Raw genomic sequence first — 14,817 nt, 5'->3', positions numbered from 1 at the left:
AACACTTCCATACCATGGGTGAACAGGCCCTGTCCCAAGCACCCCCAACCATGCTTCCTTTTCCTGCCTCCCTGGCTTCTCCCCCAGGACACCTAGACCTCCCCCAGGAACTAAAGCATTAGCAGCTGGTGCAGCAGCCCACCTCCCCTTGATGCATCAGTCCACTTCTGAGTCATCCTGATGGGTCAGTATCTGGAATATTGCCCCTGTCCACAAAGACACTGTCCACATGCTTACAACCTCTCTCTTCCCTGAGGAGGTCTCTAGGCAAACCCCCTTCTTCTGTCTGCCCTTGCATTCCTGCAGCTTTCCAGAGACAATCTCATCACATTTCCTGGGCCCAGCCAGGCCTGGGCCCCACTGGGAGGGTGTGGGGGGAGGAGGTAGGGCAGGGAGGAGGGGGCAGTGGCCAAGTTGTCAAGGGTGCGAACCCTGGAATGATGCAGCAGGAAGGCACCTTCGAGGTGATCTAGCCCACAGTCTCTCATGCTACAGATGGAACAACTGAGGTCCAAAAAGGGGAGGTGTGTTTCCCAATGTCACACAGCAAATTATGAGCCAAGCCCAGGCCCTCCAGGCTGTCAATGTCTCTGCTTGCCATGAAAACACAGAAGACCCAGGAACAACTGTGCTGCCACGATGAATATTAACAAACTTGCTTCCCTCAGCCTTCCCCTCCCAGGCTGTTTCCTGCTTCAAAGTCTTCCCCAACCAGCCCCTTCTTGGGGCTAACACCTCGGCCCTTCTATTTTCGTGGCAACATGGCAGGGGTGGGGCGGGGAGTTGATAGCCTCATGTTTGCCTGCCCTGTGCTCATGGCAGCCCCTCAGGAGCTCTCGCATCCTCTCAGTGAAAGGGGGAGGCGCTACTCCTGTCAGGGGCACGACAAGGAGACTTCAGATGTACTCGACACAAAGAAAAGGTGCTGTGCTGTGTTTCCAAATACTCCCAGCCTACAGCCCTTGAAAGGCTTTCACCTTTCTTCACAGAGCCAGGCAGCTTCAAAGCCACGTCTAACTCCACAAGGAAATGACAGAAAGAACTTCGCAAGGGCGGGGGCCCATTGAAGGTGTGGGGAAGGGGATGAAGGAGACAATGGGCACCTTTACACCCATGAGCAAGGCCAGCATAAGGAGGTTGGGACAGGAGACGTTGGCAGGGCACCTTCAGTACACAAAGTACCTTCACACCTGCGTTCCACCGAGGCAGGTGTTCCTGTACCCACTTACTGACAAGGAGATAGACCAGCATGGCCATCTTTCCTCCTGATTCCACAGCCCATGAATGGGACCACAGCCACCTGGGTGCTTACTGAGGCTCCATCTCCCTTGTCCGTCTAGAGCCAACTCCTGGCCATTTTCCCTCCTTAGACCCCTCCACCCTGTCCCTAACACTTTCACTCAGAGCAGGCTGCAAGGGGCAGCGTAAGGCTGTCCCCTCTTCTGTGTAGCATTGGGTAAGCTGCTCCTTGGTGTTTGCCCATCTGGAAAAGGGGGTCATGGTGGTGATCACTGCATAGGGTTACTCTTGACATTACATAATTTAAAGTTGGTATAGCTCTTAGAGCAGCACTGGGTGTATGTTGTTGTCAGTTGCCATTAAATCCACTCTTGCTCATGGCAACCCCATGTACGATAGAATAAAACATTGCCCAGTCCTACGTACTATCTTCATGATCATTGGTATGCTCCAGTCCATTACTGAGGCCACTGTGCCTTCCTACCTAGGAGACTCATCTTCCAGCAAGATATTGGACACAGTATTCTGTTACGGTCTATAGGGTTTTCACTGGCTAATTTTCAAAAGTAGATCGCCAGGCCTTTCTCCCTAGTCTGTCTTAATCTGGAAGCTCCAATGAAACCTGTCCACCATGGGTGACCCTGCTGGTATTTGAAATACTGGTGGCAAAATTTTCAGCATCACAGCAACATGCAAGCCACCAAGTATGACAAACTTGTAGATGGGTGCACACTGGCTGAAGAAGTGACTTGCCACGCAGTGGGTAAGGGCGGGCTTGGGATTCCAAATTAGCCCTCTACCTCAACGCCATCTATCCAGCAAGGGTAAGTCAGAAATGACATAAAAATGTGAGAGCAGGGACCATCTTCTACACTCGTCTGAAACAATTCTTCACTTTCTTCTTTACACACAATCTGGGCAGGAGCTGCTTGTGGTTATTCGAGCAGGGAAACATCTCAGAACTCACCAGACCTCAGTCCAGCACAGCTGTACCTTCTTACCTCAAAGCCCTTGCCTGGCCCCCATCCCTGCTCTTTTCACCACCCCCCACAAACACACAGGATGGAGAGACAATGAGCAGCTTCTCCAGCTGCGCTGTCTCCTTGGGGTGGTGTGGAGAGTTCCACACTCTGAGAAGCCAGTTAAGGATCATCACCCTGCCTGAGCTGCTGGACTTAGCACTGCTGAAAGTACCCCACTCTACCGCCTGTCAGGTGCTCTGCCCGGGAACCCTCAGAAAACTGCCTGCAGCAGCTCCCCACCCAGGGGCCAGGCTCCAAGCCTGAGTGGCATGAGGAACTGCCCTGTCCTCTCCACCAGCCAGGAAATCTGTGTGGCTCCGGTCCCCACCTCAGGCATCCAACTTCCTTCCATCATTAAAAAAATAAATAAATATTTACTGAGCATCCGTTACACATGGAACAGTCTACTGTGTTCTCCAGGGCAGAAAGAGGCTCTTTTCTTCATAAGTGAGGCTAACAGAGACAGCCTTCTTGCTGGTTGTTGGATACACCAAGCATGCCCCCACCACTTGGCAGTCCCTCAGCGTGAGACACTTTACCCCAGATATCTGCGTTGTTTGCTCCCTCACTTCATTCACGTCTTGGCTCAAACACCATCACATCTTAGAGGCCCTCCTAGACAGCTTCCCTGCCCCTACGCTTCATCTGCTTTCTTTTCCGTCATAGCTTTATCACTGCTTGACATGTTATTACTTGTGTGTTTGTTAGCCTTCCCCATTAGAAAGCAAATTCAGTGAGAATGGGACTTCTGGGTCTCATTCAAGGAACCCTGGTGGCGCAGAGGTTAATGTGATCAACTGCTAACCAAAAGGTCGGTGCCTGGAAACCACCAGCAGCTCTGCGGGAGAAAGATGTGGCAGTCTGCTTCCGTAGAGGTTTATAGCCTTAGAAACCCTATGGGGTTGCTATGAGTCTGAATCAACTCCACAGCAGTGTTATTTTTTTGTTTTCTTTTTGGCGGAGGGGGTGGGGGGTTCTTATTCACAGCTAAATCCCCAATGCTTAGAACAGGATCAGACACATGGTAGGTTCTCAAAGATTTGTTCCATGAATGAGATCTGGGCTCTGGCTCCATACCTGCTGGGACCAGCTCTGTGACCCTCGAACTACCCCCCAACCCCTCTAAGGCCTCAGTTCCCACTTCATAATGTGAAAGAGGTCTTAATTGGGGTCCCTAAGGGTCATCAAAGGGACAATGGGGATCCATGAGCTACGTTAAACGTAGCTTTTCCAAACTTCTGATAAGACCATATGTCTGATTAAAATTTGGTAGAAAAGAACTTATAAAAATATGGAAAGTGTAACAAAAGAGGTGCTTGCTGGGAAAGAGGTTGGCAGCCCAGGACTTCACATAAAGTCATGTGGCCAGCACCACAAACACAGCCTCTGTCTCCAGGGTGCATCATTTAAGCCTCCTACCTGCATTATCTCCTTCACTCTGCACCTTCACTCTCTGAAGTAGCTGTCACTGTGACCATCTGTAGATGAGGCGACTGAGGTTACCCAGTTAACAAGTCATAGAGCTGGCATCTGAGCCCGGGGATTCTGCATCCAGAGGACGAACCCTTAACCACCTGGTATGCTGTCTGTCCAGCACACTCGGGCTGGCATTGGTCACACCTCACACAAGCAGCACTGCCAGCTCAGTGCTAAATGAGTGGTGCAGATGCGGGCACTGAAGGGAGGCAGGAGAGCTCAGTGGTCAGGAGAGTGGGCACTAATGTCAGGTGGTAACAACCTATCTCAGCCTATCTCACACAGTTGTTGAGATTATTTAAATGCTATCAGATTTTTAAAAAAAAAAAAAATTTTTTTTTTTTTTTTGCTTGTCTTAGTGCCTGTTACAAAACAATGACTACTGTATAGTGGCTGAAGGAGTCCTGGTGTCACAATGGTTAAGTGCTTGGCTGCTAACCAAAAAGATGGTGGTTCAAACCCACCGAGCGGCTCCTTGAGAGAAAGACCTGGTGATTGCCTTGTGTAAAGATTACTAAACCAACCAAACCCACTGCTGTCAAGTCAACTCTGACTTCCAGCCACCCTGTAGGACAGAATAGAACTGCCCCATAAGATTTCCACGGCTGTAAATCTTTATGGAAGCAGACTGCCACATCTTTCTCCTGTGAGCATCTGGTGCATTCAACCTTTGGGTTAGCAGCCAAGTACTTTAACCACTGCCCCACCAGGGCTCCTCCATAAAGATTTCAGCCTAAAAACCCTATGGGGCAGTTTTACTCTATCACATGGAGTCGATATGAGTTGGAATCAACTCAACGGCACAAAACAACAATAACAAATATATTGACTGAAGTGGGAGAGGAGCTGATGCTAATGAAAGATATAAAACAGGCAAGATAAATCCTAACCCTCAGGACTTATACTCTACAGGGGGATCCAAACTAGTGACCAGGTACAATCAATTCAGGCATGTGACTTTACCTTCATCACCTATAAGACGTTTCTACTGCATTTCACACACACTCTCATTAAAGCACTGTAATGATTTTAATAATTCGTTTTCATGCCTGTCTCCTCACTAACCTACTGTGAGCTCCTCAAGGGCAGAGACCCCATGTGTTTTCTGTGAGCCCCATGTGGCTGGCACGTGCCCGGCACACACACCCGTCGGAGTTCAGAAAGCATTGTGAAATAAACAAGTAGATAGAGAGGACCCTGGATGAACTCAGAGGCTCTTTCCAGCTCAGAGCTTCTCCAGGTCTGAGACCACATGCAATGCACTGCCCTGGGCACTGCACAACACAAAGAGAGAAGACATCCACAGCGCTCTAGGAACAGACACTTCTAGGAATTCATGCTGCAGAGATCCTTGTCCAGTGCCTGAAGATGTAGGTTCAAGGATACTCACTGAGGCATTGCATTATGGTAGCATTAAAAGATTGGAACATTCCTCAGAAAGTTAATTGTAGAATTACCATGTTGTTGGGTGCTTTCAAGTCGATTTTGACTCATAGTGACCCCATGTCACAGAGTAGAACTGCCTTATAGGGCTTTCCAGGCTATAATCTTTGCAGAAGCAGATCACCCAGTCTTTCTCCCGCTCTAGCAGCTGTACAGAAGAAAAACCTGGTGATCTGTTTCTGTACAGATTTGGTTAGCAACCCAGCACTTACCCATTGCACTCCCAAGCTCCATACAATCCAGCAATTCCACTCCTAGGCATACACCCAAAAGAATTGAGATCAGGAATGCAAAAAGAAACCCACACACCAATGTTAATCACAGCACTACTCAACAACAGTCAAAAGGTGAAAACAACCTAAGTGTCCACCAACAGATGAATGGATAAACAAAATGTGGTACATACATACAATGGAATATTACTCAGCCACAATTTTGTTATACATATTGTCATGGATTGAATTATGTCCCCCCAAAAATGTGTTTATCGATTTAGCTGGGCCATGATTCCTGGTATTGTGTGATTTCCCTATACGTTGTAAATCCTGCCTCTATGATATTAATGAAGAAGGATGGGCGGCAGTTGTGTTAGTGAGGCAGGGCTCAATCTACAAGGTTGGATTGTGTCTTGAGGTAATCTCTTGAGATATAAAAGAAAGAAGCAAGCAGAGAGACAGGGGGACCTCCTACCACCAAGAAAGCAGTGCCAGGAACAGAGCCCATGGTCCTTTGGACCCCTGGTCTCAAAGCTCCTAGTCTGAGGGAAGGGTGATAAGAAGGCCAATAGAGAGAGAAAGCCTTACCCTGGAGCTGACACCTTCAATTTGGACATTTAGCCTAATCTACTGTGAGGAGGTAAACTTCCCTTTGTTAAAGCTACCTACTGTGGTATTTCTGTTATAGCAGCACTAGATGAGTAAGACACATATACTCACCAGAATAAAAAATAGATGAATCAATAAAAGATTGGAAAGCACCTAAAAGCCCATCAACAGAGAGCTGGCTACATAAATGCTGGTGCTGTCATCTAATGAAATGCTATGCAGACACTTAAAAGAATGAGGCAGGCTTAGACATACTAATACGATACAATCTCTGAGACAGGTGGTTGCTGAAGTCTGTATACTATGCTTTTTGTGTGTTGTGATTTTAAAGAAATACATTTTTAAAAAACCTGTTGCCGTCGAGTCGACTCTGACTCATAGCGACCCTATAGGACAGAGTAGAACTGCCCTCAGGGTTTCCAAGGAGCCCTGGTGGATTCAAACTGTCAACCTTTTGGTCAGCAGCCATAGCTCTTCACCACCAGGCCACCAGTGTTTTCCATATACATTAAAAAAAAAAAAAAAAATCCATTGCCATGGAGTCAGTTCCAACTTATGGCAATCCATGTGTTACAGAGAAGAACTGCTCTATAGGGTTTTCTTGGCTGCAACCTTTACAGAACCAGATCACTAGGCCTTTCTTCCACAGCACTTCTGGGTGATCTCAAACTGCCAACCTTTAGTTTAGTAGCCAATTGCAAACTGCTTGCACCACCCAGGGACCTGCATATGTATGTACATGCTTATAAATGCAATGATTAACTCTAGAAAGTGCTGTACAAAAAAAAAAAAAATTTTAACGTAAGCCACCAATTGCAAGGCATGTATGTAATTTTAAGTTTTCTAGTAACCAAATTAAAGGATAAAAATAAATAGGGAAAATAAATTTTAGCATATTGTATTTGACTCAATACATCCAAAAGACTATTATTTTAACAAGTAATCAATTCTTTAAAATTATTAACAAGATATTTTATATTCTTTTTTAGGGGGAGTACTAAGTCTTTGAAATCTGGTACGTAATTTACAATTGCAGTACAACTCAATTTGAACTAGCACCAGTTCAAGTGTTCGATAGTCACATGTAGCTAGTGGTTACTGTGTTAGACAGTACAAAGGGTGGTAACAACAGTTGTTCCTGGGGAGAGTTTTTGGGGAATTGAAAATCAGGGGAAGAGGAAGATATAACTCTCACTCTGTTTGATTTTTTCCCCCCACGTGCATGCATTGCCTATTAAAACTCACAAATTTAAAGGTAAGGAAAAAGCCAGAGAAGGAAATAGTCCTTGAAGTAGGAGGAAATTCCAGATATGAAAGTGTAATCTTGGGAAGGTCAAGAGAGGGGAGCTTTTCAGAAAATGAGGAGGAGGGAGAGGAGGCGGTACCCTGAGGTGACTTCAGATTTGGCACCTGGGACACCACTCATCACTCATCAGTGACATTTGAAAGCTGCTTCAGGAGAAGGAAAGGATAGAACAAGAAGGTAGCAGGTTAGAGAGGAGGAGGCAATAATAGGTGGCCCTCCATTGAGAGAGGACCACAAACAACCACAGCCGATGACTAATTCAGAGGTGACCCAAGTGGCAAGGACTGCTGGGGGAAGCAGCTGGAAAACAGGTGGTTCAGGCAGCAAACATTAACCTGGAACCAGCACTGTGCTGGGGAGTAAAGAAGAGTCGAGGGTCAGCTGGAACCCAGGGCTGTGATGGAACAACAAAAATCATTAGCTTAGGGGAGGCAGGCCAAGATAGCGGAGTAGTCAGATGCTTCCAGTGATCCCTCTTACAACAATGACCTGAAAAAACAAATGAAATGATTATATTTATGACAAGCTAGGAACCCTGAACATCAAAGGCAAAGTTAGAAAACAGACTGAGCAGCAGGGGGAGGGATAGACAGTTCAGAAGCAGAGAGGAGTTGCTGGACCTGAATGGCCAGGAACCCTCAGGCACCATTCCCAGGAACGAATGCAGCAGCCTGGTGGTAGCATTCAGCCACAGTTTTCTCAGGGAGAAACAGCCAGCTGCACAGCCTACTCACACCTCCAGAACCAGAGAAGAACAGAGCTCTCAGCAAAAGATAAGTACTTGAGTATATTTTACCACTCCTTCTGCCCCCAAGCTGGCTTCAATGGCTGTTGATTTCCCTGGGCCTGAGATAGGCCCTGCTGAGTGCTCTGAGACATTCTCCTGGCTTTGAAGAAGGAATAAACTCACAACTGGGTGAAAAGATAATCTGCCAGATCCACTAACCTGGGGAGCTCAGGACAGAAGCAGCTCCTGACCAGGCACAAATGGTCTGTGGACTTTGAATAACTTTCCCGCCTGCATGAACCTGTGTGGGCCAATTTCAGGAGAATAGGCCCTTGTTGGCAGACTGCAACAGTTTCAGCTGTGCGATGGAGAGGTGGGTAGACTCTACATCAAGGATCTAAGGGCTGGTGGCTCAACTCATGTCACCCAGCCACCCATGACAGGGGTCCAAGGATAACTGGTACCTCCCAGTCCTTACAATCAAAAGCATAGGGTGCCCATGGTCTGTCTGCAGAACCCACCCACCTGTGCGCTCCAGGGAACAGGGACGCACTTTCCTCACAGACACTCAGGGGATGGTTGTCAGCCCCCTGCCTTGTTCAGAGCGTGACCCCCTGCTGCAACCAGATACCAGTACCTACACCAATCACCCCTGCCCCTCTAAGACTGTAGGACAGCACCTGAACCACACACTTGATGGCCAACTACCTGAACACTTGAGCTGAATCCATACAAGAAAAGTGAATGGACTCCTAGGCTTATATACCTGATAACATTTCTAGCCACCTGGTGACAGGACATCAGAGCTTCAAAGGCGAAAATAATCAAGCTAGCTCACTCAAGCAACCTATTTGGGCATATCAAAACAAAACAAGGCAAGAAGCTAGGATACAGTAAACAAACATAAAATAAACTAATACAATAACTTATAGATGGCTCAAGGACAACACTCAATATCAAATCACATAAAGAAGTAGACCATGACCGTTTCAACGAGCTCTCAGAACAAAGAATCAAGGGATCTTCTGGATGAAGGTGCCTTCCTGGAATTACCAGATGCAGAACACAAAAGATTAATATACAGAACTCTTCAAGACATCAGGGACAAGATTAGGAAGGAGATCAGGCAATACACAGAACAACCCAAGGAACACAGAGATAAAGCAGTTGAAGAAATTAAAAAGGTTATTCAAGAACATGATAAAAAATTTAATAAGTTGCAAGAATTCAAAGAGAGAAAGCAATCAGAAATTCAGAAAATTAACAATAAAATTACAGAATCAGACAACTCAATAGAAGGGCAGAGGAGCAGAATTGAGCAAGTGGAAGGCAGAATTGGTGAGATTCAAGATAAAGCACTTGGCACCAATGTATTTGAAGAAAAATCAGATAAAAGAATTTTGAAAAATGAAGAAACCTAAAGAATCATGTGGGACTCTATTAAGAGAAATAACCTACCCGTGATTGGAGTACCAGAACAGGGAAGGATAACAGAAAATACAGAGAGAATTGTTGAAGATTTGTTGGCAGAAAACTTCCCTGATATCGTGAAAGATGAGAAGATATCTATCCAAGATGCTCATCGAACTCCACATAAGGTAGATATTAAAAGAAAGTCACCAAGGCATGTTATAATCAAACTTGCCAAAACCAAAGATAAAGAGAGAATTTTAAGAGCAGCTACGGATAAATGAAAAGTCACCTACAAAGGAGAGTCAATAATAAGCTCAGACTACTCAGCAGAAACCATGCAGGCAAGAAGGCAATGGGATGAATAATATAAAGCACTGAAGGAAAAAAATTGCCAGCCAAGAATCATATATCCAGCAAAACGGTCTCTCAAACATGAAGACGAAATTAGGACATTTCGAGACAAACAGAAGTTTAGGGAATTCATAAAAACCAAACCAAAACTACAAGAAATACTGTAGGGAGCTCTCTGGTTAGAAAATCAATAATATCAAATATCAACCCAAGCCTAGAACACTGGACAGAGGAATCAGATGTCAACTCAGATAGGGAAATCAGAAAATAAATGAAGATTTAAAAAAATGTTCAAAACAGGAAAACAGCAATGACATTATGTAAAAGAAGAAAACATTAAAACAATAAAGAGGGACTAAGAAAAGAAATAAAAGTTAGGTTTAAACTTAGAAAAGTAGGTGTAAATATTAAGGTAACCACAAAGGAGACTAACAATGCTACTCATCAAAATAGAATGCAAGAAAAAAACAGACTGCAGAAACAAAATCAACAACGAATAAGAGGAAAAGACAATATATAAAGATGAACTACTCAGCACAAAATCTTAAGTGGGAAAAAGAAGCTGTCAACAACACACAAAAAAAGACATCAAAATGACAGCATTAAACTCATACCTATCCATAATTACACTGAATGTAAATGAACTAAATATACCAATAAAGAGACAGAGAGTGGCAGAATCGATTAAAAAAAAAATGATCCGTCTATATGCTGCCTACAAGAGTTAGACTTAGAGACACTAACAAACTAAAATTCAAAGGATGGAAAAAAATATATCAAGCAAACAACAATCAAAATAGAGCAGGAGTGGCAATATTAATTTCTGAAAAAAATAGACTTTAAAGTTAAATCCACCACAAAGGATACAGAAGGGCACTATATAATGCTTAAAAGGACAATATACCAGGAGGATATAACCATATTAAATATTTATGCACCCAAAGATAAGGCTGCAAGATACATAAAACAAACTTGTAACAGCATTGAAAAGTGAGATGGACAGCTCCACAATTACCATAGGAGACTTCAACACACCACTTCCGGTGAAGGACAGAACATCCAGAAAGAAGCTCAATAAAGACATGGAAGATCTAAATGCCACAATCAACCAACTTGACCTCATAGACATATACAGAACACTCCACTCAACAGCACCCAAGTATATTTTCTCTTCTAGTGCACATGGAACATTCTCTAGAATAGACCACATATTAGGTCATAAACCAAGCCTTGGCAGAATCCAAAACATCAAAATATTATAAAGCATCTTCTCTGACCATAAGGCCATAAAAGTAGAAATCAATAACAGAAAAAGCAGGGAAAAGAAGTCAAACACTTGGAAACCGAACAATACCCTGCTCAAAAATGACCGGGTTATAGAAGACATCAAGCATGAAATAAAGAAATTCATAGAATCCAATGAGAATGAAAACACTTCCTATCAGAACCTTTGGGACACAGCAAAAGCAGTGTTCAGAGGTCAATTTATATCAATAAATGCACACATCCAAAAAGAAGAAAGGGCCAAAATCAAAGAATTATCCCTACAACTTGAACAGACAGAAAGAGAGCAACAAAAGAAACCCTCAGACAGAGAACCCCTGAGGGAGCAGGAGAGCAGTGGGATGCAGACACCAAATTCTCGTAAAAAGACCAGACTTAATGGTCTGACTGAGACTAAAAGGATCCGGGTGGTCAGGGCCCCCAGACCTTCTGTTAGCTCAGGACAGGAACCATTCCCCAAACCAACTCTTCACAGACAGGTATTGGACTGGACAACGGGATAGAAAAAGATGCTGTTGAAGAATGAGCTTCTTAGATCAAGTAGACTCTTGAGTCTATGTTGGCATCTCCTATCTGGAGGGGAGTTGAGAGGGCGGAGGGGGTTAGAAGCTGGCAGAATGGACATGAAAATAGAGAGTGGAGGGAAGGAGCAGCCTGTCTCATTGGGGGAGAGCAATTAGGAGTATATAGCAAAGTGTATATAAATTTTTGTATGAGAGACTGACCTGATTTGTAAACTTTCACCTAAAGGACATAAAAACTGCCAAAAAAAGAAACCCTCAGGCACCAGAAGAAAGCAAATAATAAAAATTAGAGCAGAATTAAATGAAATAGAGAACAGAAAAACAATTGAAACAGAAAAACAAGGACAAAAGCTGGTTCTTTGAAAAAATTAACAAAATTGATAAACCATTGGCCAAACTGACAAAAGAAAAACAGGAGAAGAAGCAAATAACCCGAATAAGAAATGAGATGGGCAATATTACAACAGACCCAACTGAAATTAAAAGAATCATAACAAATTACTATGAAAAATTACACTCTACAAATTTGAAAACCTAGAAGAAATGGATGAATTTCTAGAAACACACAACCTACCTAAGCTACACAGAGGTAGAACAACTAAATAAACCCATAACAAAAGAAGAGATTGAAAAGGTAATAAAAAAATACTCCCAATAAAAAAATTTAAAAAGCCCTGGCCCAGACGACTTCACTGCAGAGTTCTACCAAACTTTCAAAGAAGAGTTAACACCACTACTACTAAAGGTATTTCAGAGCATAGAAAAGGATGGAATACTACCAAACTCATTCTATGAAGCCAGCATATCCCTGAGACCAAAACCAAGTAAAGACACCACAAAAAAAGAAAATTACAGACCTATATCCCTCATGAACTTAGATGCAAAAATTCTCAGCAAAATTCTAGCCAATAGAATTCAACAACATATCAAAAAAATTATTCACCATGACCAAGTGGGATTCATACCAGGTATGCAGGGATGGTTCAATATTAGAAAAACAATTAATGGAATCCATCATATAAATAAAACAAAAGACAAGAACCACATGATCTTATCAATTGTTGCAGGAAAGGCATTTGACAAGTTCGACACCCATTCATGATCAAAATTCTCAGCAAAATAGGAATAGAAGGAAAATTCCTCAACATAATAAAGGGCATTTTTTTATACAAAGCCAACAGCCAACAACCAACATCATCCTAAATGGAGAGAGTCTGAAAGCATTCCCCTTGAGATTGGGAACCAGACAAGGATGCCCTTTATCACCGCTCTTATTCAACATTGTGCTGGGGGTCCTAGCCAGAGCTATTAGGCTAGATAAAGAAATAAAGGGCATCTGGATTTGTAAGGAAGAAGTAAAATTATCTCTATTTGCAGATGACATAATCTTATACACAGAAAACTCTAACGAATCCTCAAGAAAACTACTAAAACTAATAGAAGAGTTCAGCAGAGTATCAAGATACAAGATAAACATACATAAATCAGTTGGATTCCTCTACACCAACAAAAAGAACATCAAAGAGGAAATCACCAAATCAATATCATTTTCAGTAACACCCAAGAAGATAAAAACTTAGGAATAAATCTTACCAGAGACGTAAAAGACCTATACGGAGAAAACCACAATACACTACTGCAAGAACCCAAAAGAGACCTACATAAGTGGAAAAACACACCTTGCTCATGGATAGGAAAACTTAACATTGTAAAAATGTCTATTCTACCAAAAGCCATCTACAGATGCAATTCCGATCCAAATTCCAATGACATTTTTTAATGAGATGGAGAAACAAATCACCGACTTCATATGGAAGGGAAAGAGGCCCCAAATAAGTAAAGCATTACTGAAAAAGAACAAAGTGGGAGGCCTCACTCTACCTGATTTTAGAACCTATTCTACTACCACAGTAGTCAAAACAGCCTGGTACTGGTACAACAACAGATACATAGATTAATGGAACAGAGTTGAGAATCCAGACACAAATCCATCCACATATGAGTAAATATTTGACAAAGTCCCAAAGTCAGTTAAATGGGGAAAAGTCAGTCTCTTTAACAAATGGTGCTGGCATAACCGGATATCCATCTGCAAAAAAATGAAACAAGACCCATACCTCATACCATGTGCAAAAATGAACTCAAAATGGATCAAAGACCTAAATATAAAATCTAAAATGAAAAAGATCATGGAATTAAAAATAGGGACAATGCTAGGAGCCCTAATACATGGCATAAACAGTATACGAAACATTACTAACAATGCAGAAGAGAAACTAGATAACTGGGAGCTCCTAAAAATCAAACACCTATGCTCATCAAAGACTTCACCAAAAGAGTAAAAAGATTATCTACAGACTGGGGAAAAGATTTTAACTATGACATTTCTGATCAGCTTCTGAGCTCTAAAATCTACATGATACTGCAAAAACTCAACTACAAAAAGACAAATGACCCAATTTAAAAAATGGGCAAAGGATATAAACAGGCACTTCATTAAAGAAGACATTCAGGTAGCTAACAGATACGTGGGGAAATGCTCACAATTATTAGCCATTAGAGAAATGCAAATCAAAACTATGAGATTCCATCTCACTCCAACAAGGCTGGCATTAACCCAAAAAACACAAAATAATAAATGTTGGAGAAGTTGTGGAGAGACAGGAACACTTATACACTGCTGATGGGAATGTAAAATGGTACAACCACTTTGGAAATCGATTTGGCACTTCCTTAAAAAACTAGAAATAGAACTACCATACGATCCAGCAATCCCACTCCTTGGAATATATCCTAGAGAAATAAGAGCCTTTACACAGGTATGCACATCCATGTTCACTGCAGCACTGTTTACAATAGCAAAAAGATGGAAGGCACCAAGGTGCCCATCAACGGATGAATGGATAAATAAATTATGGTATATTCCCACAATGGAATACTAAAAGAAATACTATGCATCAATAAAGAACAATGATGAATCCATGAAACATTTCATAACATGGAGGAATCTGGAAGGCATTATGCTGAGTGAAATTAGTCAGCTGCAAAAGGACAAATATTGTATGAGACCACTATTATAAGAATTTGAAAAATAGTTTAAACAGAGAAAATATTCTTTGATGGTTACAAGAGTGGGGAGGGAGGAAGGGAGAAGGCTTTTCACTAGATAAGAACTATTTTTAGGTGAAGGGAAAGACAACACACAATA

This window comes from Loxodonta africana, chromosome 10 (genome assembly GCF_030014295.1).
Source record: "Loxodonta africana isolate mLoxAfr1 chromosome 10, mLoxAfr1.hap2, whole genome shotgun sequence".
Classification (NCBI taxonomy): domain Eukaryota; kingdom Metazoa; phylum Chordata; class Mammalia; order Proboscidea; family Elephantidae; genus Loxodonta; species Loxodonta africana.
Note: the sequence above shows the minus strand (reverse complement) of the source record.